The sequence below is a fragment of the Alligator mississippiensis genome, chromosome 8 (genome assembly GCF_030867095.1).
Source record: "Alligator mississippiensis isolate rAllMis1 chromosome 8, rAllMis1, whole genome shotgun sequence".
NCBI lineage: Eukaryota > Metazoa > Chordata > Crocodylia > Alligatoridae > Alligator > Alligator mississippiensis.
The window spans coordinates 70,575,892-70,603,499 of record NC_081831.1 but is presented as its reverse complement, the minus strand read 5'-3'; the positions used below and the strand labels follow the sequence as shown (position 1 = coordinate 70,603,499).

General features: G+C 41.0%; 1 protein-coding gene across 2 annotated transcripts in view; it reads right to left on the bottom strand.

Moving 5' to 3' along the window:
- Positions 1 to 27,608, bottom strand: part of TENM1 (teneurin transmembrane protein 1) — a 1,265,690-nt gene that overhangs the window by 366,856 nt on the left and 871,226 nt on the right. The gene's annotated exons all lie outside the window — the stretch shown is intronic.

The following is a 27,608-nucleotide window of genomic DNA, read 5'->3' as shown; positions in this document are numbered from 1 at the left end:
CCCCTTCCTGTTCTTCCAGCAGACAGGATCCTTTACTATCTCAGACATGTGCATTAGAGTGCTTATCACTTCTACCCCTTCTTCCCAGTAAAGGAAAGGAGTAAAAAATTCAAAGGAAAAGAGAAGGTTACTTTATTCAATGGGTTTCTCTCCTGCAGCTCAGGTGACTTGTCATTGAAATCAAGTGCAGGCCTCACCTTCATATATGCAACCTCCAGCAAGGGTGCTAGAATGTGGCATGAAATAGCATTTTGCTTGGCACGTGCACCTCGGGGAGGACAGCAGGGAAGGCGGCCAGGACTGCGCCGCCACAACAAGGATCAGGCCCCTCGCAGCTTCCCTGACACCCGCCCCACCATGCCAACTTCTTAAAAGTCAAGGTTGTAGGTGTTTTGGCGCTCTGCCCAAAAACGTTCCTGACCCCTGATATATGCTGACGGTTTAACTTTTTACAGGGAAGCTTTTATGAAAGTACCCCTCTCCAGTTCGTAACGTTGGTAAAACTTGCTTTTATTTCACGAGCTGGCTTAAATAGGAACATGTTACCCTCTGCATACTTTAAGGAGACTTCACTCTCAGTAATTAGCTGGCTAACTGAAACATTTTGTCCAGCGTGTAAAACTCCTGGCCTCGCTCAGAACTGCCCTGTCATCATATTCCTTAGACAAAAATGCTATGCTAATGTTTCCCCCAGTTCTGTCAAATCATTAAGAGGATAAAAATGTTCCTCCACCGTCTTGTTTTAAGCACAAGTTGACAACAAAGGAAGAGAGTTCACGCTGAAGAGCACAGGTGTTGCAACTGTCTTTTGGTCTTTGTGGATACAGCACTTAAACAGCAAAATGAATGTAGCTGTAATTTGCTCAGGTTTCCCTCGCTTTATGCCATACACGTGTTCCTGGAAAACGGCACGTAACTCGCATTTGCATGAAGGGAACTCACTTTACAATGTAACAAATAGGGATACGTTCCAAGACCCTTGACTGTACTGACCCCCAGGCCCATTTCTACCACGTTTACAAGACAATTTTGGTACTCACCAACAGCAGACAGTACACACAACCACAGGGCACTATCATAATGGGGATGGCAGCTACAGAAACACGTGTCACGGACAACGAGCGAGGAGCACAGAGCCACATAGGAGACTACATTTTGGTGCACATCACTCCCACAATGCACTGCACCAAGCAGCTGACTGTGGGCTTCCATCACACTGATCGCATAAGAGTGAATTTACCTCGCATATAATGAATTTTTGGTATAAAAAGGGTCATCGCATAAGAGTGAATAAGCACATACAGAACCCGCATAAAGCAAAGGAAACCTGTAACTGAATTAGTGGTTGCAGACCGATGTGTATGTGAACTCCACAGACCTATGAGACTACAAGGCAGCAGTGAAGGGCTGGTGGCTATAATGGTTACCAACAGAACTTCACATAACTTTATAGTTAAATAAAGCTTTTTCTTTTCTCCTGAAGTGAACAAATCTTTACACCATTTACTATTTTATTTTGTAAATGAAGACAGTCAAGGGGAAAGTGGTAACATCGATGTTTTTAAATTATAACTCATTTCATTTCATTAGTAAATAATGAATAACTTAAGATTAACATGTTTCAGGGGGTGTACTCTGAATTTTTGGATTTTAAAATTCATTGCAGAACAAGGAAGTTTTTTAACCTCCCTGCCTGCCATCTGACACCTCCAGGGAAGGTATTTGTCCTGATCAACACATCAAAGAGCTGCTCAGCACAGCTCAAAGCCACTCTCATGGACCCAGAGGAACAATCTTCCATCTTCAGCTCCCTCTGTGCAAAAATGAAATTTATTTCCTACCTATGGGGACTTTTTACCATCTTGTACCATCTACACTTTTCCCAGAGCCTGACGAAGGGAGTTTGATCCCGAAAGCTTGCAGAAAAGTATAATTTTCTTGCCATTTTCCAGTTGGTTTCATTTTGGAACCAAAAGTTCTAGTTTTTTGTATGTCTTTGATTAACATGGAAGACTTTCTACAATACTGCCAGCAGAATGCCATGGCCCATAAATTACAAGTATTTGTTTAACTACTTTTACATGTATGAAGAGAGATAAGGTTTGAAAATGCATATATGATGGCATGGCTTGTGACAACTCTAAATAGAGAAGACTCAGATTAATAACCTATGCCTAAAAAAAGCCATTGTAGCTTAGGGATCCCTTCAGAAATCCTCCCAGCTTATGTGAACAGGCTGGAAGTCTTCACAGTGGGGAAGAAGGGAGCGATCACAAATACCCAAAGAGACCGAACTAAAACTATATATCAAATGTCTCTTTCGGGAAAGAATTCTATCCCTTATCAAAAGGATTGTATCTCTAAGTTCAGACTAATTATGCAGCTCTAACTATTTAGGATAGCATTTATTCAATATGAGAACTATACTCTGAAAGGCAAGTTAATTGCCTGTTTTAAAACTTGTCCTAATCCTTCACAGAATCTTTTGTTTTAATCTAAAAAAATGTTTATAATATATTCACCAATTAGATATTTACTTTATCTGGAAATAATTGCTATAATACCCTTCTAAATGGTAACTTGTAGAAGGTCTGAAGCTACAAAAAGAGTAGAATTTTAGTCTCAAATACTCAAATGCAACTCTCTCGATTTAAATATTTTTATGCATTTAGCAAATGTAGGTCACCTATAAGGCATAATGCTAATAAGTACCTTAAATATCTTTTAAGGCAAGTTTGGATAATAGACCAAGATTTTTTTTTATAATAAAAGAAGAAAAAAAATGATATCATATTGAACATGCGCTTTTTCAAGCCATCTGCCAGTCAAAATAAAAACGAGTTCCTGAAAGCTTTCGAGTTGATCAGGTACCAATGCCAGAAGGCCTTGTTAATTATTTATTATAAATAATCTCTGAAATTCTTTGCATTACTCTGCTTAAGGACAGCAGTTAAAGTGCAAAATTTAAAAAGACTTGGCTAAACAAGTGCCGTAAACGCCTTCAGTTAGGTGAAAGCTTTGTTCTGAAGCTCACCCTACCCAAGGATCTCGTCCCTGTTCCCTACATGTAGAACTGCTTTATCCTCTCTCCAAAAAATCATATCATACTTTAGACATACATAAAGCAGCTCATTTTCCAGGATTCATGTCAGCATGAATGTTGTACTGGACAGCAGGATCTGTTTCTTATTATGCGGGATGTACATTTCTTGTACCGTGTTCTTTCCAAATGCTGACACGACATTTCTGGGTGCAAACTACGCGAGTTAAACATAAATTAAAGTCCTACAACTAAATATATACTGAGACATGAAAACAGGACCATTTTTTTTTTAAAGCTACGCAAATTTCTCATTTTTGAGGCTACATTAGCAGAATTGCACACTCTCATGAAAATAACCCAACATGCTCTTTCACCCGTGCTTCAGACAGCGTACAAGCTTCCAGCAGAAACATGAGAAGGTTTTTGACCACAGAACCCATTCAATTTTCTTTTTTAGCCTTGTGGTAAACGACAGACCTGCCTGGGTCTAATCACTTGAAACTGGAACATTAAAAATGAAACTTGCTACTGAAAATAGATATTAGAGGGTTCTGTTTTACATTTGAGCACTAGAAATCCCAGACTAAATGACTTCCAATAAAAACAGCAGCATATTTGGATATGCCCAACAAGAAAACCCCTGCACTTAATATTACATTTCCTTCGGGGGTTAGAACTACGTTGCAGGCAGCAAAGAAACCCTGCTCTTAGCAGCAGTAGGAGAAAGAGGGAAGGCTGTGTGCTACAAGGCAGAATCTGGTACCAGAGTAAGCATTCGCGATGGACTATTCCAAAGTGGCATTTCGAGAGGGCAACTTGAACGAGACAGAGTCTGACGGTTTCATTTTCCACCAGCTCAGGCAAGATCAAATATACAACAGGCGTTTCAAGTTACGACAGCAGAGAATAATGTGTGTAACGGTTACTTATAATCTTACCTTACATGAGCGAGCAGTTGGAAGATGTGATAAAACCACAAAGCACAGTGGGGGAAATGAGATTGGGCTTCAGACTGAAAAGGATTCCTATTAAATTTTAGGGCCAAATTATGGCTGTTCCAAAGTGCCTCAGCTAATTCCGTCCCTTCATTATACGAGCGCAGAACCTTTTCAACTGAGACATTTTGTTTTAAATAAAAACCTTTAGGATATGCTGCTTCTGCTTTGAAGGTCTGACAAAAGGCCTGTTATTTTTACACTGTTCTGTCTCAGTCTATTTTCAGGGTCAGTGTGGTGACCCTTGAGTTTATTTATTGCTGAAATCAGCTGCGGGTTCTGTGTGTGAAATGTTACATTTCAATTCCTTGACATGCTGTTTCACATTTTACAGAATCCTCTCGTTGTTTCATAGGGAGAAGAGCTGAAGATGAAGCAGGGTGCCTTCCAGCTTCTGCCCAGTTGTCCCATGAATAGGATTTTAGGACCAAGTATCCATTAAATCTTCCAGCATCCTGGCTGCCATGTAAATATACCAGATCTCTCCAATCCTTACAATGATGGAACGAATTCAAGCAAGCAGCATGCATACAGGCATGCACAGTATTTGTAAGATGCTATGGAGATAGTGGGGATTTGAGGTATTCCATGACCAACTTGACATTACGGCTCATTTTGGGGGAAGAACAGGGTTTTGCAAGTTTATTGTTGGAAAATAGGGTCTTTTTTCACTGAGAAAGTGCCTGCTTCTAAAAAAAAAAACCACACTTGTAAGTCCAAAGTTTGAAATGAGAATGTCTGCTTAGTTTTGAGTTGGACTTAGATAGCACGTCAGTCAAACACTAGGGCAAAACATTAGAAGGCATGCCCAAAATTGTGTGTAAAAACCCCAAACTTACTGGCTACACCCAGCTCTATTCAGACAGAAACCTCAATGCTATGAGTTATCAGATAATGTCTGTAAGAGACAATAAATGCCTAAATGGCCAAAGTAACATAGGATCAGACTTTTAATGGTATTTTGGTGTCTGCAGCTGGAGATATGTATTCTATAATTTCTATTAAAGTCAATGGAAGTTAGAAGCTAAGTGGGATTTTTATAAACCATCTTTAAGAATTAGATACCTTTAGGAATAAAAGAAGCCTAAATGACACATAAAAAAGGGAGTTAGGAGCTTTTGGAAAATTAACTTTCTCCTTTAGTTTGCTATAGCTCTGTTGGAGAAGAGCCTGAATTCTCCTCTTTGCAATTGCCACACGATTTCTGGCCACTCAGGATATTTATTTATTTATTTATTTTCATTTAAGATGTTACAAAATTAAATCTGCTCCATTTTAATCATTTCATTTCTTTTAGAATCACAGAATCAGAGAGAAGTAAAGCTGGAAGGGACCTCAAGAGGTCATCTAGTCCAACCCCCTTCCTAAGACAGCATCATCACTGTGTAAACCATCCTATTCAAATCCATTTGTCTAACCTCTTTGCAAAACTACAGTCAACCCTGACACAAAACCCAAAATATAACCCTAATCTGCAACAGCTAAAGCATGGCTGTGAAGGTTGTTAGTGTATGCTCAAGAGAACCCAGGAAGAGGGGTATGTCCTCACTACAGAGGAAAGCAAAACACCCTGCAGTCCATACTTGGGGGTCGGAGTCGATGATCTATTGAGGTCTCTTCCGACCCTAACATCTATGAATCTATGAATACCGACCTAACCATTGGGTAAATGCCTTCCTGACTCCAAATGACGATAAGTCTGACCCCTGAGTGAAGGGGAAAGACCCTCTAAGACAGGAACCTTTTGAATTCACTTCTCCCTCTCCTTGCTGCAGAAATTCCAAACTTTATTGAACCTGGAATGTAAAGATTGCAATGGACCGCTCAGATCTACCAGTGATCTGTAGCTATTTCTCCAGCAACAGAGGATGGGTCTTGTGACTGATAACTGTATCAGTTAATCTGCTTTTTCCAGGTTTCAGTTGTTTTATCAGCTTATCAAATGGATGAATTATCTTAATTATATACTTTTGTTAATATGACCTTTCTGGTAATTACTTTTATAAATATGTAATAAAAAAGTCCTTGACATTGTTAATTCAATTAAAGACTGCTTATAACAAAAAAAAAGGCTGTAGAAAAAAAGAATACAATAACATCTCTCATTCCACAGCATATTCTAAATCATATTAGAAACTTCTTTGGCTCTCCACCTTTAGTAAGTGGTGGTTTTATTATTCCTGTTCAGCATAAATGAAGTCATTAAAATTACAAATTTACAAGCAAGGTACAAAATAAAATAGGCTTGTCTTCAATAACAACACCTTAATAATTTAAAAAAACCCATCTGACCTCAAGCAGTAAAAATGTTGAATCTTAAAAAGTTCACCTTAACTCATTACTGAAAATAACATAAGCCACAAGCAGCTTCATAGGCTGGTCTGAAGAAAGTATAGCACAACTTAAAAAAAACAAACTTGTGCTATAAATATATGGTATGAAAGTACAACCTCATAAATCCAGCATGCTCAGGACTGAGCACATGCTGGAAATTTGAAAATGCCAGATTTTTTGAACTGGTGCGGCAGCCAGCTGTGCAGCTAGGGGCTGGGGGGAATAGCAGCACCCGGTCCTGGAGCAGCGCCCACATGCAGAGTGGTGGCACAGGGTGGTGAATGGCAGCAGCAGCCGCCGCCACGTGCAAGCTTCCCCTCTGCGTTGGGGGTGAGGGGCAGCAGCTGGTCCCGAAGCGGTGGGGGAAAGTGCCAGATTTTTAATAGTTCTGGATTTTTGGCATCCGGATTTATGAGGTTATACTGTACTAAAATATTTTGACTTTCAAAAAACCTTTTGACATGGTCCCTCATCAAAGGCTTAAAAAGAGTTGCCATACGATGGAAGGGAAGGTTCTTTCATGAAGGGCTGGTAAAAAGATATGACACAAAGAGTAGGACTAAACAGTCACTTCTCAAGATGGAGGGAGGTCAAAAGTGGGGTCCCACAGGGATCTGTGATAGGTCTGATTTTGTTCAATATTTTCAACAGTGACCTAGTAACATGGGTGCACAATGAAATCTCCAAATTTTCACATGATACCATTATATTCTGAGTAGTCCAATACCAAGCTGGCAAAGGAGAGCTGCGAAGAGATCTCACCAAGCTGGGCAAGTGGGCAAAAAATGGCAGATGGACTTCAGTGTCAACAAGTGCAAGGCAATTCATCTGGCGGTGGGGGGGCGGGAAACCCCTCAGCTACACACATGCAATGCTGGGTACAACTCAGGAAACAGGCCCTGGAGTCATTACAGATGGCTCTCTAAAAATATCAGCAGAGTCTGCAGCAGCAACCCAAGAGAGCAATAAATGTTAAGATTTAAGCCAATATTAATGTTGGCTAATATCCCAATACTAATATTTAATATTTAAGCCAATATTAATGTTGAACATCAATAATGAAGGGAATTGAAAACAAAGTGGAGATCATTATCATGCCATTTAACAAATCCATGGTGCGCCCTCATCATAAATACTGTGTATAGTTCTGATCTCCACAGCTCAAAAAGGGGTGTAGTAGAATTGGAAAAGGTACAGAGAAGGGCAACCAAAATGATCAGGGGGCAGTGAGCAGTTGCTATGCCAGAAGACATTAAAAAGTCTATAATTCTAGTTCGGAAAGCAGAAGGTTGAGCGGGGGAAATAAGTCTATAAAAATTGCAAAGGGTAGAGACCAAGTGAACAGGGAACTGATTTTTACCAAGCCCCAGAATACTAGAGCTAGGGGGCACCTACTGAAACTACTATGAGACAGGTTTAAAACTAACAAGAGAAAATACATTTTTTTTAACATAACACATAGTCAGCTTGTGAACTTATTGCCACAGAAGTGGCAGAGGCAGACAGTATAGCCAAGTTCAGGAAGGGATTAGACAAATTCATGGACAATAGATCTATTCATGCTGTTGAACAGAATGGCTGGAGCTGTTTCCTCTGGCATCCCTAAACCAATAATGGTGGATGCCAGAGAAGGTAATGAATAGTAGGGGTGTGCGAAATGGGTTGTATTCGATTCGGATTCGGTCCAAATCAGGGACGGTGATTCGATTAGTTGATTTGGATCACTGTCCCCGATTTGATTTGATGCTGATTTGAAGAATTAGCAATTCAGCCATAGACACAGCTTTAAATGTTTTTTCTACATACCTTGAGATAGCAGGCTCGGCTCATGAAATCTGAGATGGTAGGGCAGAGGGAGCGTCCCACAGGAGCGTGTGTGTGTGCGTGGGGGGGGGGGTGTTGCCAGCACACTCCCCAAAGGACCGAAAGTGCTTCTGGTTCACTTCTGGGTCTGCCACCGAGTGCGCTGGGGAGCCCCTCATGCTCTTGTGGGACGCTCCATCCACCCCAGCATCTCAGTGTTCATGAGCTGCACCTGGTACCTCGAGGTATGTAGAAAAAACATTTAAAGCTGTGTCTATGTCCAAATCATCGAATCTCTCTGAATCTCTGCAAATTGATTTGGAGGGTTCCAATTCGATTCGGAGAGATTAAAGGGTCTCTGAATTTGATTCAGATTTGGAGACTTGACTGCTGAATTGGGCTGAATCTCCATCGAATTGAATCAGCGCCCAAAGCTTCTCACAGCCCTAATGAATAGGGGATAGATCACTCTTGATATCCGATTCATTGCTCCCCCTCTGCTACACCACCTATTCCTGCCACTGTCAGGCACAGGATACGGGGCTACAAGGACCATTGGTCTGACCTAGTATGGCACTTATGTTCTTAAAAGAAAAAGCTGAAAATGCAAATATGCAATCTTCTCATCTCTCACAGGACTTCATGATGGACAGCAGCGCAAGTCAATTCAGATTTGAGCCTTGTGTCAAGCACTGTGATACTGTGACTACATTTCAAAAGGTGCAAGCCAGATGTTTGAAGAGGAGCATTCTTAAAGTCATGACAGTACCTCCACCTTTGCCTTGAAACCCTTGCCTGAGCATCACCTTACAACATCCCCTTCATACTTCTCCAAATGTTAGGAGCCTGAATTGTATTAAAAGCTTCTCATTAAAATTATGTTAAACCCCATTTCAATTCAACCACAATATGGACACTTATTAAGTCAGGTGAATTTAGAAAGAAAATCCCCCCCTCTCTATGCCTTAAAGGACAAGAAACGACAAGTAGGCATTTTGCACAAGATACTCTTTCACTAAAACGTAAAACAAATACTGACTGAGGGATTTAGTACCATACTTCTGGATAGTGTCCAAATGTTCAAGCACACAGTTCCAAAATTAATTAGTGGACCCAAAAAAGTCAGTAAATTTAATCTCCCTGATGAGTCTAATATATTTATTTATATATAAGAAAAGCAATACAATTTTATGGCATAAATATCACGGTTATAAAAATACTTGCATTTAAATTTAGATGGCAAATCAAAATTATGATCTTTACTGACGTTAAATGTTTTAAATTAATTCACAAGTACAGCAGATCTGCCTATCAAACGTCACCCTGTTAAATCTTGGCCTATCCTTGCTCTTCCAAGCGGAGTTACAAACCTGTGGGCAGTGATCATTAACCTTTTTTACTTTAAAAAATGACACCCACCATAATTTGATCCTAGTATGCTACAGACATTCTCCTGAATCCTCAGAAAGGGAAATGGGTTGATTTAGGACGTTGGTGTTAGTCATGTGAAGCAGAAACTTGCACCAAATTTCCCAGGTTGGCAGCAATCAGTAGGTAATCATCAGTCATTGTCTACTTACTGGCCTATGCCTGGATGTAGGCCCCGGGAGATGCATGTGGTACTGGGACTGTAATCCCACCAATAAGAAACGGGTCTCCACAAGTTAGGATACTGTTAAGGCAATTAATTTCACCGCATTCTTGTGCTAGGTTGGTCCTTTCATCAGTTCCACATTACACAAAAAATAAAAATAAAACCCCGATACTCTTGCCTGTCGGGTCTCTTTGCAGTATCCGGACCTCTATATCCCAAGCTGATAAAAAGTAGTATTGATCGACTCGCATTAGAGAGTGAACTCAAGAGCCATCTTAGATTTTTATTTATTTCATGGTTCCTTAGTAGGATTAGGCTGATCCAAGCAGAGATGCGCAGATTCTTAAGGAGTTAAGGTCTCCCAGATTTTATATATAAATATAAATAAATAAATAAATAAAAGACATCCAAGTTAATCGGCAGAAACAGCCTAATCAGATTAAGTTTTGAAACGCTGGACTACTGCAGGGTTTTCCAGCAGCTCAGCAAGCTTAATCCACAAGTGGATAACATGATACAAAGCATTTCTATTAAATATTCCTTTGCAAGACGCTAAACCTATCATTTTGGGAAGAGAAACAAATAACTGTAGAGAGAATTAACAAGGACCTTTGAGCTAGTTTCCTACGGCTAGAACAGCTAAAATGTTAATCTTCTCTCTCATAATAAACATGCTTCTCTAATGCCAATATTGAATGTCCATGGACATTTGAAATGAACATAATTAAGCATCTAGGAACATTTCAAAATAATTTACCCTTATAGTAGCTATTTGTACTAACACTAGGAAGGAAGGTAAGAACACGAAATGCTCTGATAGCCTCAGGTCCCAACTCCTATTGGCATGTAAGGGCAAGAATAAGCAATACGGCCTACCCTCCCTTAGAATTTGTGAAGCGATTGCATGAGTCTACTACCCCAACTTTCATTAAAATCAAGCCGGCTATAGCTAAAATTTCACCCCTACATCCACCCCCAGTCCTCATTGTTCTGAGCACGCAATTAATTCAGGCCTACAGATGGGCATAGGCATGCATCCGGATATCCAGGCAATAGAGCCACCAAAGGATAAAGCATGCATTTCCTGCTGCCCAAAGATCTGACAAATTTCTGAAAGCCCAGAGGCAAACAACATGGCCTATGTACTTTAGTGTATATGCATCTCAAACCACACAGTACCATTAAAACAGATTTATTCATGACCATTTGAAAATACTGGAAGTGGGGAGAGGAGCAATATCCAGGCTTAGGGCACGTCTGACTACAGGTTGATTACTATTGCTTTTGTAGCCTAACTTCACATCTGTGTTCGGAGTCTGAACTGAGCCTTGATGCTTTTGAAGCGTTGTCCCTTTATCTTCCCACACATCCAGGACAAGATGCCACAGGTGTGGTTTAATGAGACTGCAGTTTATTAACTCATCAGGGATTATCCAGCCACAAACTGTAGAGTGCAAGAGGGTATCTTCCATCTAATTGAAGAGGCGCATCATCACCGTTCCATGCCTGATTTCAGCCTTTTACCACCTTCCCCTGGGAACAAGGGTAAAAAGGGTGGACAAAGGGTGCTGTTACAGACATTGACACTGCAAACTACTTGTCAGCTTCTTTAGGGCACGCCTTCTAAATCTCACCTAATAGTCAGGGAACCCTATGCATCAAGGGATCGAATAACTACTAAGTTACATGAATCTCATCTTCTGACGTGCCTAACTAGATGCTGGAGATGCCAAGATGAAAGGGGAAAAATCCACGGCACACCATCCAATCAGGGTATGATGAATAATTCCTTCATGGTCCCACGGGAAGATAACATAATGTTTGCAGGAGACCACTAAAACCCAATCCTATTCTGATCCTGTGGCTTGAGAGGAAACTTAGGTGAGGGGAAAAATGATACACATACTCCGCTCTGGGTCTGCAGAGAGCCAAAGGCTTACCTAAGCAGCTGAAGGCTAGCCCCCTTTTCCCCTCCTTGCTGCCGAAAGAAAAAAAATGGACCCTCTAAGGGAGCCAAACACCTTTATTCGCCGGACAAAACTGGCATGTCTTTGAGGTCACAGGAGTTGCACTGGCAGTAGGACACAGCTTTACATTTATGTTATGCTCTGTGTTTGCATGAGGGTGCTTACAAACAACCCTAGATACAATTGGGCTAGGGTCAGAACAGCAGCATCGTAATTCTTCCTGTAAAGTATAAATAAAACTATACGTTATGGCAAACACTTTTGCTAACTGATCAGATGAGCATTTAAGAACAAACCCTCCTTTTTAGAAACCAAAGCTTCGTGCATAAGACTGGTATCGTTGTACTCATGTCACCAATACAACGTAAATGAACCTATTCAATTATTATACAGTTTTACAGGCCCTTGAAGGCCTAGCCATAAATACTGGCACAGTGTCAGCTTTTAAGTTAAACTGTCTTTTGTAGCCGGATAAGTTTGGGAGTTTTCTAAAACAAATTCCTATAAAACCTGTATGGCTGCTGCAGACAGAAAGGGCAGAAGGAGCACACAGATGAAGCTGCATTTTAAACTGAAGTGGTGCCTACGGACTATCTTCTTCCCCCAAAGATTGAATCTAGTAACTGAATTATGAACCCAAGAAAACCACTTTCCCGTGAAATACCCCATCAGCCCCTTATCTTTATTGTTAGAAATGAGATACGATAGTAGGGAAACTTCTGAAAGTACCATTTCATTAGAAATGACTTAGTATACAGATCACATGTGCAGTAGCTTAGATTGCCTTATTGACAAGCCCATCCCCATAGACTAATATTAGCGGGTGCATTTTACCTTGTCAGTTCAGCTTGGATGAAAACATACAATTAACAGATTGAACAAGCAATATAGATGTTTCCTATCAAGTCTTGACAAATGAAAGGTAAGCAAGGCCATGTGGTTCTCATAAATCGCTGACTTTGTTATGCTGATGTTTGTATTACAGTGGAAACACTTCAGAACTACAAGTAGAAAATGAAAACCTTGTCAAGCAGAACTGAATTTAGTTTGCACATAAGAATATATCTACTCGTTTGCCACAGATGTAACGTCAACCTAAACAATTTAAACCAAAATCTCCAAGTGGCATCTACAGATAAACCCGGAATATTTTTTTAAAAGTAGAGAGAAATTCCAGATACTACAGTACTAAAAATAATTAGTTGCCAGTACTAATGGAGCAATTTCACTCGGGTTAAAACACACTCAAATTTGCCTAACTGGAATGGGAGCAGCCACAGTGCACAGTGGCCTGATTATTACTCAAAAGAACCATAAATAAATCAATAGTACTCTCTCTATATGCTGGGTGAACCTATATCTAGCCCCCCACCAAAATCCTGACTTTTCTTCTTGCAGTACTTTTGTTTGTGCCATGAAAATAACAGGTCAGTTCAGTTTGTTAGTATTTTAGCACTTTCACTCTTTGGGTCCTTTCTTTGGTTCTCTGATTTTCCTTAGGGATTTCGTATGGGCAACAACAGTTCAAGGACTTTATCTTTGACTACTGACATACACTCTGGGGAAAAGCTGCTTTTCCTAAAGCTGAAAATATGGGCTTGACTTGCATGCAAAGCCAATTTATAATTGTAACAACAGAATAATACCTGAGTGCACAGAGTGTTTGCATTAGCAGCACAGAAGAGGCCCAGTAACAGCTGACAGATGCATATTAATTCAAGATGTGGCCTACATAACCTGCAAGGCCAGCCAGCTACTTCTGAAAGCCCCGTGACTCAACTGAAGGGCTTGGGATGCAAATGTTACTCGAGTTAAGGCCATGCTCATTACAGCTTGAGTTAACTACAAGTCAAACCCTGGCGGTGAAATGAGAAGGGTTTTAACCAAGGATGGTTAGCTAATATTATAACAACATTACAGAAGGAAAAACTGGGGAGACTTTGATGCATTTCTGTTCATTTACAAAAAACATAAAGGCCTGTTTCCCTGAACCTCAAGAGCAGGGTATAGTTTCTTCACCAGCAGTTTCAAGCCTTTCAGCTGGGATGTTAACCAAGAATCCTCTCTTAGCTTTCTCTTATAGGGCCATCCTTCTACTGGTTTTTCTGGTAGTTGTCCACTGCTTCTCTGTGGTTTCTGCCACCTCCTTTCACACACAGCCAGTTCCCCAATACCACAACCCCCGTGTATTTATATTCATCCTACAGTGAAATTCCTGCACAAGCTCAGATCTCCGACAAATGCTGTACGTGGCATGGAAGCTAAGTATAGACAGTCAAGAAGCCTGAGGCTGGATCAGTTTTTGCAGGTTAGTCTAATCTGCGTAGATTGAACCAATAAGCAAGTGAACAGACATTCACTTTTGATCCTGGAAATGCAGCCACATGCCTGTGGTGGCTCCAGCCACAAATTGGGGCATGCTAGAGCACACCGCCCTGCTTGGCTGGAGGAGACAGCTTGGGCCAAAGCTAGCCTGCCCACCCTGAAAGGGGGGCAAGGAGGTTGTGGGGGAGATGCAAAGCATCCTGGAATGCTAGGGGACTGAGTTAACTTGAATCTGGAGGGGATCTGGGACAGAAGTTCAATAAACCGTTTTAACCTAAATCAGTTACGGCCAATACTACATCCATCCAGGTTTATCTTAAACCAGTTTTGACCATTTTGAAAGTGGTTTCTGTGCACTGAATTTCTGTTCTGGTACCAACTTGTACTGGTTTCTGATCACTTACACCAGTTTGTGTGTCATTTCTGTTCCTGGCTGAGAGGTTTACATTGTTTCAGCTACTTCAGTCCATAAAAAAAACAGTCAAAGTCATCTTACCTTGACCCTGAATGAAAGCCAGCTTTCCAAATCTAATGAGATTTTGCCCACAACCCAAGTTAAAAGAAATAACATTTTAGGGACTAAGCAGAAGTCAGCAGGACTACTCATGTACAATGCTGTTTTATCTTTCAATGCGATGAACTAAACCTTGAGAAAGAGCAAGTTTGGGATAGAGAGGTCCAACAAAAAGCCCAGACGAAAAAAACAGACAGACTTTGAGGGCTTCAGAACTCAGATCTTGCACCTGTACCTTGAAGAATACATTTTGAATTAACTCTTACTGACATATGCCTATAGACAGGAGGGCTGTATACCCTCTCTAGGATAGAGACACACATAAGGGAATAAGCAAACCAGAGCATTAGGAGGAAATCTCAGCAACCTCCCCACTTTGTTTAACTGAAAAGGGAACCGGATCCAACCTTAAATCCTGCAGAGCCCAAGGGGACAGAAGGAAGCCAGGGTATATAGCAGTTTGCTACCAGGGCCACTTTCTGGTCCGGAAGGGTAACTTGAGGAAAGAAAGACTCCGCTGAGAATCAACTGCCCACTGGGGGCTTAGGCCCGGGACAACGTCTACCTATATATTACATCTGCTCCTCTCCCAGCCCCTGCATTCCTGAACACTGATCCACTGACCAGCATATACACCGCTATGGAATTAGCAGTGCCGAAGTAATCCACAGGCATAATCATATAATTTATCCACACATGAAAGTCTGAGCCTCCACTAGACATACATAAAAGCATTAAAGGGACCTCGGCAGACAAGGTTCCTTGGGTGAATTTGATATCTTTTATTAGACCAACCCAAATGGTTAGAGAATAGTTATTAAGTAAGCTTTCGGGTTCAAAAACCCTTCGTCAGGCTAAGGAAGCTTCAGCAGTTGGCGTGTGCTCTTCCTGGATGGAATGAAAAGGGACCTCAGAATTTGAACTAGCTACTGATAGCTACTTAAGAATAAACACCACCAATAAATGTATGCTTATGTATATGAACATGTGTGCATATTAAGGGACATGCAAATAATACTTTCACTAGTCTTCATTAGCCCCTTCTAGAAAACAAATAACCTCTGGCAAGCATTTGCTTTTCCTTGAGATCATGGCAATAAAAACATCCTGTGGGATATGGAAATTAGCTAGTGTCTATGTCCAAAAGTAGTATACATTTTCTGTTAAAGTGTTGAATGACACCAACCTGCTGTCTGTTTCTAAGATGACAGAAGTTTTGGAGACCATTTTTTTTCTTTTTTTTAACATTACCAAATCATTTTCTAATGCAGATGGTGATGGGCAATGTTAATCTGATGATAAGTATTCATAGATTCATACAAACTGGGGCTGGAAGGGACCTTGGAAGATCATTGAGTCCAGCCCCCAAAAGTATGCAAGAAACATATTTAAATACTCATAGATTTGTGCATACTGAGGCTCAACTTACTTAATAGCAGAGTAAGTTATTTTTTGAGTACATCCTCATGCCAATAACCAAAGTAGGTACTGATTCTTGCTTACATTATTGACATCAGGCATCCCATTGAGATCTATGGACCTACATGGATGTACAAGATCATATATAACACCTTGTGTACTTGGAGTCCAAGACTGTAATCTCTATGAGATACAATTTTTTTTGCTCAACTACTGTACAGCAGCTGATGCAGTGGGAGCTTGAGCCGCTACTACCTGGGGCTTTTAAGAGCTGCTGTAGTGCATAAGAAAATTACATCATTTCCCATAATAATCTCACCAGCAGGAGGCACCTATAGTACTTTTTACTTTCCTTCTATTAAGCACAATATTCATTTCTACCAACAGGTGGCAATATTGTAATATATAATATATACAATGTACATGGCCATATATATCCACCCACACGTGATTTGTCACATTATATAGAGGACATGCAAGGTGAAAAATTCAGAACAAGCGAAGAGTCATAACACTTGACTATTCGTAAAATTTTACTTTGTTTTCTTGTTTCCAAATTTCATCTGGCAGAATTTCTGACCTACATGGAGTACAGCAACCTCTGCCCAACAAGACATTAAAATACTGTCTATACACACACACACATGTACACACACAAACACAAACACACAGATGGTAACTTCGCCATCAGGCTCCAAAGCACACATACATGGGGGACTGCAGGTAGAGGCAGGGGTTTGGTGCAGGTGCCACCATCAGATCTCATGTGATACAACTCCCATTCAAGCTACCACAGAGGAGATTACCAAAGTTTAGGATCTCTTTGCACAGAGATGCTTATCCCCTGAAGCATCAGTGCAGATACTTGGAGACTGTAGATATTGAGGTTTTAGGGAGTCAAACCTCGTATCACAGCAGAGAAACTCCAGCTCCCTTAGTAAATGGGATATTTACCAAAAGACCTCTGATACTTGTGGAATTTCCTAATTGCCATATAGGAAAGGTAACTTTCTAACACACGGCCCTCTTTCATATTCACTATGGAGAGGTGGTAATTTTTTTCTTGGCACTGCCCTCTTGAAAGTTATGCAATGGAAAACTCATTTTGCCCTCCCCCCACCCCCCAAAAGGCTTCAAAATATTTTCATTTTTGAAAGCAAAAAGTGTACTTTGTTTTAAATGGAGGGCACCAACCCCTTTCCTCACCCTTTGTTTTTTCTTCACTAGCTTCTTGCCACCTTTTTCAGTGAAAGGGAATTAAGTAGTAAAGAAAGCAGACTCTTTTAGAAAACTAAGTGAAGGTGTTCGTGGGGGTTGGGGGCGGCGTTTAAAAAGAAAAAGGAAAACAAACATTTCAAACAGCTCAATCCAGAATTTCATTTCGTCTTAAATTAACAAAAATTACCTACTTTCAAGAAATTCTGGCATCATGGGTTTGTTTAACTTCCATTTGAGATTGGACTTCTTTGGAGTGGTATATTTTTGCTTACATTATTCAATACATTGAAATACAAAACATCCCCCCCTCCCCCCCACCACAAGAGAAAGACATGAATCTTTGTGTTATCTGCAGTACTAGGAATCGATGTAATGTTCAGAACCACTCTCTTGCTGTTATACCTTTGATGCGGTATCCCCATCCACTGCCACTATCTCATCAGGAAATATTTTATAGCTGTCATTATTATGGCCCCTCGAGTTATTTACTTTTATGCTAACATTTGTAGTCAGTGTGGGGGATGCTAAGATCAGTCAATTCGAATAAGCAATTTTAGCTGAGTGTATTATTATTGAGGTAATTGGCCAAGGAACCTTGCATTCAAGTCTGTAGCTCTGTGGAAAGAGGTTAAGCACAAGAAGTTCCCAAAATACCTCGGCGTAACTCTCGATCGGAGCCTCACCTTTTGTGAGCATCTAGGGAACGTTGCTGAAATAACCAAAAGGACGAGTTAACCTTGTGCATAAACTGGCCGGAACGACATGGGGAGCAAATGCATCCATGCTTCGAACGGCTACTTTCGCACTTGTTTTCTCTGCAGCAGAAGATTGCTCCCCAGTTTGGAACAAAAGTGAACACACGAAGATTGCCGATACACAGTTAAATGCAGCTATGTGGATTACATCAGGAACGCTAAAAAGTACACCACTGCCATGGCTTCCAGTTCAAGCAAACATTGCTCCCCCGCGGCTCCGCCATGATGCCGCATACATGGGGGAACGTCATAAGGCCGTCGGTTACCCAAACCTCTCAATCAACAAGGGCATCACTATGCCACCATCGTATAGGCTTAAATCTATAAAAACCCTTCTGGAAATACACCAAGAAGCTCTATGACGATAACAAGAGCACTGAAGATCAATGGAGGGAAGCCTGGATAAATACCAACTTGACACAGAAATACATCGTCAGCGACCCTACAATTCCCCACCCAGGATTTGACCTACCGAGAAAGATTTGGACCTCCGCGATTCATATCCTGACACTTCCCGGAAAATGTGGACGCCTACTCCCATAAATGGAGAATCAAAGGAGTGTCCGGTTGAGATTATGGTGTGATTTTTCAGACAGTGCAACACATTGTGAACGACTGCCCAATTAGATCATTAATGGCAATCTAAAAATCAATCCAAGCAGCCCCCCCCGGAAGCAGTCGAATAGTTATCAAATTTAGACATTCATCTATACATGTTGTAATCCTAAAATATCATGTGAAAGAAGAACTTTGTAGTAGACATCTATGCCTGTTTCTACCTTGATAAACTGAGCAAACAAATCTGATCAACTCTAAAATCTCAAAGAGTACTGTAACCATCAGTAGGAAGCCCATATTGATTTGGCAGGGACAGTAGGGGAAAAGAGGGGTGTGGAAATCAGAAAACCAGGGCGTTATTATAACTTAACTAGGAGGTGGGGAGGGGGATATCAAGCTGAAAGGGACTCTCACAAGCACTCCCTGTTGCCATGTACACAAATAAAGAATATGTTAAGTGTGCTGTTCTTTACTGGTTTCCCCATTTGGCCAAAGTAAGTAATGAGGCATTTGACCCTCCAATAACAATTTTTTTGTATTTCAATTATTCTCCTCCTCTGAAGAACACGCAGGGCTTCACACACACGGGAGAGTTCCTTATTTCCATTTTACAGAAATGTTGGCCTGGAAAAAAGTTTCACGATTTACCAGAGGTAACACAATAAGCCAGCAGTACCCAAAAACGGAGCCTGCATTTCCTGACTACCTCCAAGTTCTAACAAAGTGGGAAGATGCTTCTCCGTAGGTCATATCCTATAATCAGCGTACTACATGCTTTGCTATTGCTGCAAAGCTCGAATAAAGCCCACCACAAAACAGCAAAACCACCAATTAAAAACCATTCTTGGGGAGGTGAATCAATTCTTTATCATATAAAAAAAAGAGTGGTAGCTTAAAGGCCTAATACTAGTAAACCTTCATTTCTATATACTGTAGGTCTATAGAGCAAAGCAAAACCTTCAAAGAGATAGGATTGTACAATGAGATAAGGATTCAAACACACGGATATTCTTTTGTTATTTTCTGAACTAGATTCATCTCCCTTTTACTTTGTATTGGTAACAACTGAAAGAAAAATCCAACTGTGTATTCTCAACTGATAAGAAATGAATTTGGGTGTCAGTGTAACAAGGGGAGCTGTAGGAATTTTTGATAAAAGCCCTTTCTGTAATAAAAAAAAGCATCAAAGCAGTATTACTGAATAGTATTTCACCTTTCATAGCTACAACCTACCACAGAAAGAAAGATGCAGTTTCCAGGCCTACTTAACTGCGGGTACCCCATTAATCTCCTGTTTAACTACAATCCGGAACATTGCCTGAGGTTCAAATGTAATAAAAAGGAGACGCATAGAGTAATCTGTCAATTTTCTCTTTCATTTACTTAACTTTTAATGTAAAATTATCTCATGCTGATATAGCACCTTTCATCCTAAAGCACTTCATAAACTTAAATTGATATACAAACTACGCCGAGTGATCATTTCAGTCCCTACTGGAATGCAACCACCTCCTCCTGGTTGAAATGCAGCAGCTCAAAGTGTGCAGAATCAACACTATGAATCAGTCCGAGGACATGCACCCTATTGGGGGAAAGCAAAGGAAACAAAAAGGTGGATAGAAGATAATTTCATGGATTGGAATTAGACCAAAAAACAGGGGCGAACTTCCCTAGAACTCTCAAACCGTATTGTGGCATTTTAACGAGCAGCAGAGTACATACTTCATCAAGATGGAGTGCAGGGTCTGATGTATGGTAACACATATCAGTAATGACATTTGAATCTTCATTAGGATAAGGCAGATCAGGTAGAACCACCACTTTTGTGAGCTACATTTTCATTTGGGGAGAGGCAGGTGGCAGGAGAAGATATTGTACCTTTTTATTAAAAAAAAAAAAAACAAAACATACTGCCTGATTGATGTCTTTTCTCCTCCTCCCTCCTCTGTTTCTGAACACAAGTACAAAACAAAAGTTTTCTGGCATCTCCACTACGATCGAGGCAAGTGGAATTTATAGTACAAGCCTTTGGCATTTGTAGAAGCTATTTCCATGCTTGCAACAGATGAGATAATCAGGTCTCTGTATTTTTATAGAGGTTTTTCATCTGGGTTTCAGACTAAACATTGAGTCAGATTCCCTGCTGACATCTCCAGTGCCTTCAATGGATTTATGCCAAGAAAGAACTTGGCACCTTATCATTATTTTATCTATAACATACCTCTACCCACATAGGGACATGTGCGTGTCTACATCATTCTCTGTGTAAGCACGTAATAGTTCTGGGTTTAAAATATATAACTAGAAAACAGAAGCCACTAGGGCACATCAAACGTATGTCACATGAACAGCAACTACGTTATGCAAATAGCTTTACCATTTCTGAATGACCAGAGACTACAGCTGATATATGCGTATTTTTAAAGAAAAAAAAAAAGTGATATATTTTTAAAACTGCATCATGCCCAGCAGCATCATATCCATTGCTTAGGTTACCTGTATTATTTTGGTTTAAGCAATCTTCAAAAATTGTTTAATTCATGGTAATTGGAAACAGTTGTATAAAATAAAGATTATTATATAAAACTGTCACAGATGAACAACTACATGTATGCGATTACTGTAATGCAGTCATTGGTTTACAGCTAGATCCTAAGTTCTCTTAGGTGTGCTACAAATCCCTATAATGGCCTTGAGTGCTACACTTTGCTTTTATCTCTGATTTACCTGAAAGATGTGTAAAATATCATGCCACTAGACAGCTCTTTATTGGCTATCCATCTAAAGAGGCTCAAGAGAGTTATTCTAGCAAAAAGCTGGCAGTAATTTACACTCAATAAATTAGCTCAATAAATTGATCTACCTTTTTCAGATGGGAGCACAGGAATAAACTAGGTGATTTGCTAAATGTGTCCATTTTTGGAGGGTTGCTCTCGCAAACGCAAAAGCTGCATGTCACCTTTTTGTAGGTTGCAAGAACACGAATAAGTCCACACAAAGTGCCAAATCTGCTGTTGGCCTTTCAGGTCCAAGCCCTGTTGGAAATTTTAGGCATCTGCAATACAAGCCTCCTGGCAGAATCAGGTTGGAAGAGGATACCCTTAGTGTTTCGTAAGAACAGACACAAATGGAAGAACTCTGATGAACAGCAACTGATGAGCATTGCAGCTCTTAAAAACAGAGCCTTGGCACTACACCATTGCAAAAAAGGATCCTCAAAAAAGGAGAAAATAAAAAAAGTGGTTAACTTCTCTGCAGCTAATGACATAAAACCTTTTTCTCCAAAAAGTACTCTCAGTCACTTTATAAATGCTATATGGTATGTCAATTTGCTTCATCCGTCCATGAAACGCAGTCACCTCGAACAAGAAAAGCAACAGCTGCTTAACAGTGTGTAAAAAACACTTCCCACCAGCTTAAGGTAAGAAATGAAGAATAGCTTATTGGGCTGAAACTCAAGTAAGAGATTTTAGGTATGCAAAATGCAATTAAGCAGCCCATATAGGAAAAGCGAGTAATTGCGTTCTTTGAATACTTCTAAACAAGATCACCATGTAGAACAACCTCATGTCAGAGAAGTGGGAAAAAGGGAGGGAAATTATTATTATATACAAGAAGGGGAATAGGTTTAAAAAAAAAAAATGCTGGAGAAAAAACCCATTCTAAAACATCTATTCCAGCCCATTAACAGTGCAAAGTTTTGTCTCCCAAAAGAGAATGTGTTTAATATCAAATTAATAACATATCCTTGAAAAACTGATTTTTATTAATAAACCCTCTGAATCAAAGTGACCACACAAAGATACTGCCACTGCGCAAAGCTGTGACCACACAAAGTGACACACAAGAAGCTTCTACTTCTAATGCAGATGAAGCTGTACTATTAAAATAGGCCTTTCCCAGCTCCCCTCCTTTGCAACTATTTTGCAAGGCTGCAGGCTAGGGCAATACACCTAACTTCTCAATTTTCCAGCTTTCACCAAGAGGGACGTGTTTTTGTGAACATGATAGTTTAACTCCTTGCACATTAATATCTTGGAGTAATCTTCCCCAGCCAGACTGAGTTGCCCCCCATGTTTCTTTTTAGTTTGACAGGTATAACATGATGCGTTTTTATATAGTGTTTGGAAATAGTCACAGCTAGATTTTCAGCTGATGCATCTTGTATGCCAGATTGTCAGAGCACTAAAAGTTTAATTGATAATAAAGATATCATCATCATCTTAAATTTATATAGCGCCTTTCATTGTGAAGTATCCCAAAGGCACTATTTACTTACAGGTATCTTTGAAGTGGAATGCAGCTGCTGCCTGCAAAACCCATGAGTATGGGTATGGGCTCTTAAATGAACAGACCTAGGTGTGATGTTACTTGGCTGATTAAAACAAAACTTAAAGCTCAGCACAGCGGCTTTACTGTCCATCTGTAAAGCAAGACTTCATCCCCTGCCCACAGATGTCACCAAAGTAACAAAACACAGCATTTTTATATGAAATAGATACCGGGACAGGATGGGGACTAGAGTAACACAGATTTTTTTTGGAGGACCAGCCCAATTCTGTTCAAAGTGGAGTGCCAGAAGTTTAACTAGCAGTATGCTGACCCGCAGAAGGATCCTGGCTAACACTGCCTTAAAAAGGGAGAAAGTTACTTGTGTCCCCCCATTACCACTACACCCCCATGAAAAGCTTGTCAAAAATTCGGCCTATAATCCCTCCAAATTTAATGAAATTTAGAACTGTTCAAAGGGAAAAAAATGGAGAAAACTTAAAGTAATTTTTGGATTGGAATTTTCTGGATGACAGGTCTCTAAAACATTATATTACATCAAATTAAATGAACCTCCCTGGATGGCTGGTTATAAATGAAAAAAAATATTGCAAGAGTCTGTTCACTGCACATATCTGTTTCTGATATGAAAATCTACCACCTGCTGCAGCTCTACCTACATGTTCAAGAATGACCGGGTATTTTTATGGCAGCATCAGTTATTATAGGGATCCTGGTTTTCTCTGTCAAACATCCAAAATTCTCTGATTAAAATCACACATTCTCCGATAAAAACCCCAGGTCCGTGTTTTTCGACAATTAAAATAAAGCACCACTACGTATATAGGTATCAGTTGAACACAACATTTTATTGATATATTTACATTTTTAAAGCAATTTGGAAACGTACCAGAGCCTCAATTGTTATAATAAAATAAATTCTAAATACCTATATATTTTGGCATTTGATTATATATTTATCATGGAAAATCAGAGCACCCCCTCTCCCTTTGCTCACCCGGATATGGATCCAGCTATGGATGTCCCTGCCACTAATTTGTGGCACTGAGCAACCCTAATATGCTGTCTCCCTGCCGCTCACTCCCAACCCACAGTGCCTCACCCCCCCAGCCCTACTGGTGCCCCTCACTCTGGACTTGCTGCCCCCTGCACCCAGGCCCCAGCTCCCCAGTGTGTGGGGGGGAGGGGTGTGGGGGGGCAGACCGGAGGTGGGTGTATGCAGCAGGGGGTGTGTGGGCATAGGTGATGTCATAGGTGATGCATCAAGGGACCACGGGGGGCTCATCCCCCTCTAGATTTCTGCACCCACAGCTAGGCATGGGGCTGCAACCTGGCCAAACTGGCACTGGACAGGAACCACTTCTGCAGCCCAGTGGGTGGGACATGGCATGGAAGGGAGTGCCGTGACACCATGGCCACCAAGGTGAGGTGCCTCCTGCCCACTCTGCAGAGGAGGGCCCAACTGTTCACTGCCACTGGGAGCCCTGCAGCAGCACCATGGAGTTAGCCCTCCCCACCCCGCCACACACTACCAGCCTGCAAGAGAAATCCACAGTTTCCTGGGTTTTTCTCCTTTAAAGGAGAAAATCCATGTTTTTCCTACGGGAAATGGAAAACCAGGATCACTGGTTTTTAATGAAATAAAAAGCAGCATCAAGAGTTGTGAAGCACTATTAACCTACAGCAGGGCTCTATAACTTCTAAGCAGCTGGAACCCAAAAGCCCCGTGGGCTACACCAGTGGAACCACGTACCCACAGACTGCACACCGTGCAGATGGCCTTCCACCCCCCATGGAATACACCACGTGCCTGCGCCGCACCACATCAAGTACACCAAATGCCTGCCCCCCCCCCAACATACTGCATGCATGCGTGCCCCATGCTTACTCTCAGCTCTCTGGCCAGGTCATGCTGCCTAGGCCCACCCTTTGGGGCAAGGACAGGCAGCAAAAGCCAGAGGAGAAAAGGGAAGCAGACAGGAGCCCCCAGCTGCTGTTGGGGCGGGGGGGGAAGGGAAATGAGAGTTGAACGACCTGGGGGTTGCCACGTGCACCCTGGTGGGTCACCAGTTGAACAGCTCTGACCTACAGCACTGGAAAAAAATACACATGTTTTGCTAAGGGTTCTCAAAAACAACATGCTACTGTGAACCAGCTACCTGCAATCCCAGACTTCAATACAGTAACTCTTCAAGTAACTGGAACACTCCAATATCATCAAAAACCCTGACTTGTGAATCTGCCAATGGCCTTCATGACCCTTATGAGCAAACTACCTGGAGACTCAGGAAGAACAATTCTTTCCCTTTCTTCTTCAAAAACACTACAGTTCAACAACACTAAAGAAATTCACCCTAAATATATTAATTCTATAAACTACTGTCTTGTATACAATTTCTTGCCCTGTCCACACAAGTGTAGACATTTGCTTCCCCGGGAACAAGAAGCAGTGGCACATCTTGTGCCTCTGCTTCTTGTCCCTGAGGAATGCCTGTGCAACATACCCTCTGGCCCGCAGCAGGTTATCCCAGGTGGCATAAGGGAGGCTGGAGCCAGCACTGGACTGGTCCCAACAGCCTTACCTGGGGTCCTGGGGACCTCCTGGGGATGCAACAGCGGCACTCCTGCCACTCGGAGTGTGGCTGGCAGCTAAAGCATGGCTCCGGCTGGGCAAGCTTTGGTTTTGGGCAGCATGTGCTGTCCTCATGTGTGCTGCCCCACTTTTTTTTTCTCCGCAGAGTTTTTTGACCCTGGGATCTGCCAGGGTAAAAGAAACCCCCCACACTGCTACCTTGCAGCGCGGAGAACACCCAAACATGCGGTATGTGCTGCACACGTACCACATGGCCACACTCATCTGAACGCCATCTCTGTCCCTGGGCTGCCTGCTGAAGACCAACTACTTGTTCATCTCTTTAAGGCTAATAGATAAAATACAGACGAGATGGTGCACAAAGTAAAAATGCACCTTGGAAGGTGTACATCCATCTCAGAGAGCAAAACACAAAGTAGTAACAGGAAATTATAACTTCACCTCTGGACCACTCAATAGATGAGTCCTGCAAGGATTAAATTTCTTTCCTGACCTGTTTGATACTGCAAGGACTCTAGTGCCAGTAATACAGATACAACACAGGGCTCTACCTGCTCTCTTCCACATACCATCATACCAGTGGCTTAGCACATGGATGAAACAAGCTCATGAATTAAAATATGTGGTACAACTTGAACCTAAGGAAGACACAGCTTATACGCTGGTGAGCAAAAGACAATGTTTTGAAGAGTTTGCAGGCACAGCCAGCTTCTTTGGATGAAGGTGCACACTGAGAACTGACCAATTTGGTCCATAGCTGAGAATTGCTCTGGATTTCTTGTTGATGCTAAGCTGTCACAATCACATCTTCGAGCAATATTTTTACCACTGCAATCAGTCATAGCATTATACACTATAGAAAGTTACTTTAATACTACAACAATGAGCGCCAAACAGAAACTCGTGTTTTAAAAACCAAAGTCTGTACTTGATACAAAATAATCTGTCATATAAAACTGATGCGATTTCATACCATTCCACTCCACAACAAATGTCCTCCTTGAATTTGCTGAACACACTCACTCTGCCATTGATAAGGGAAAATTTACAGGTGCTGTAAGTTCGGATCTTTCTAACTAAATATAGAGTAAGGATTTCTGGCAAGGTACCGCATGCACTTAACTTCCATTGAAGACCTCAGCACCACATGGATGTCTCCAAATAAATTACTTTTCTTCTTATCTTGCTAATTGTTATCAGAAAGCAATTTTCCAGGCTTATGACCTGGATGCACATTCTCTGTCTTCCCCCTCCCTGTGTCTCACCACATACACAAATGTCAACCCTTTATATTTTGCTCTGAAATTATAATACTGCTCTTTTCTTTTCTTTTTAAACTATTTTATAGTGCAGCATAGAATAAAAATAAAATCCAATAAACTGTATCCAATGTACAGATTAAAAGAAATAGTTAACTTATTCTATCCCTATTATATATTTGAAGCCAAAGTCCATTTTCTCCATGGCTGGCCATTTATCATCTACTAGATTAATTTTTTTTTCTTGGAGTATAATAAAAACCTTCATCTATACACATTAAATTCTGTGTTTCAAATAAAGGGGAAAAATATCAGTCGGTTTCCTTTTTAAATTAATACTTTAAGCTTTTTAACATGCAATTTGTTAAAGGGCATGCATGGCACAAAACTAAGGGAAAAAGCACATTATTTCAAAGAATTGAGCTAATAGGACAAATTCCACCAGGTTTTCCAGAACAGTGCCTTCAGCTCAACACCTCCGGTTTTCAATGGACATGATTCTGCTAACAGCTTGCTCACTGAGAAGGTAAACAATAGTGCCACTGCCAAGAAATAGGCCACCCAGCATTTGGCATTGTGCATTAATAACTCCTTGGATGTATGGAATTCCTGTGGACTTACACCACTGCAATCGAAAACACTATTTCACACTTTCTTTTGAGGGTCTTAACACTTGTATTGCCTCGCATGTACCTACCACAGCTATTAGTACTCCTCTTCTCTCCCCCACCAAACCTATACACAAAAAGGGGGGGAAAAAACCAACAACACCGGAAGACTTTAGTCTCTCGTGCTCCAAGATTAAAGATAAATCAACTGCCAGGAATAGATATATATGAGCTGAGCATTACATTTTGAGGAGTGTGAAGTAGATACAGATAAATTTAACTATTGGCAAGTGCAAGGTAATGCATCCACACCCGTTATTCGGTTCTGAACCA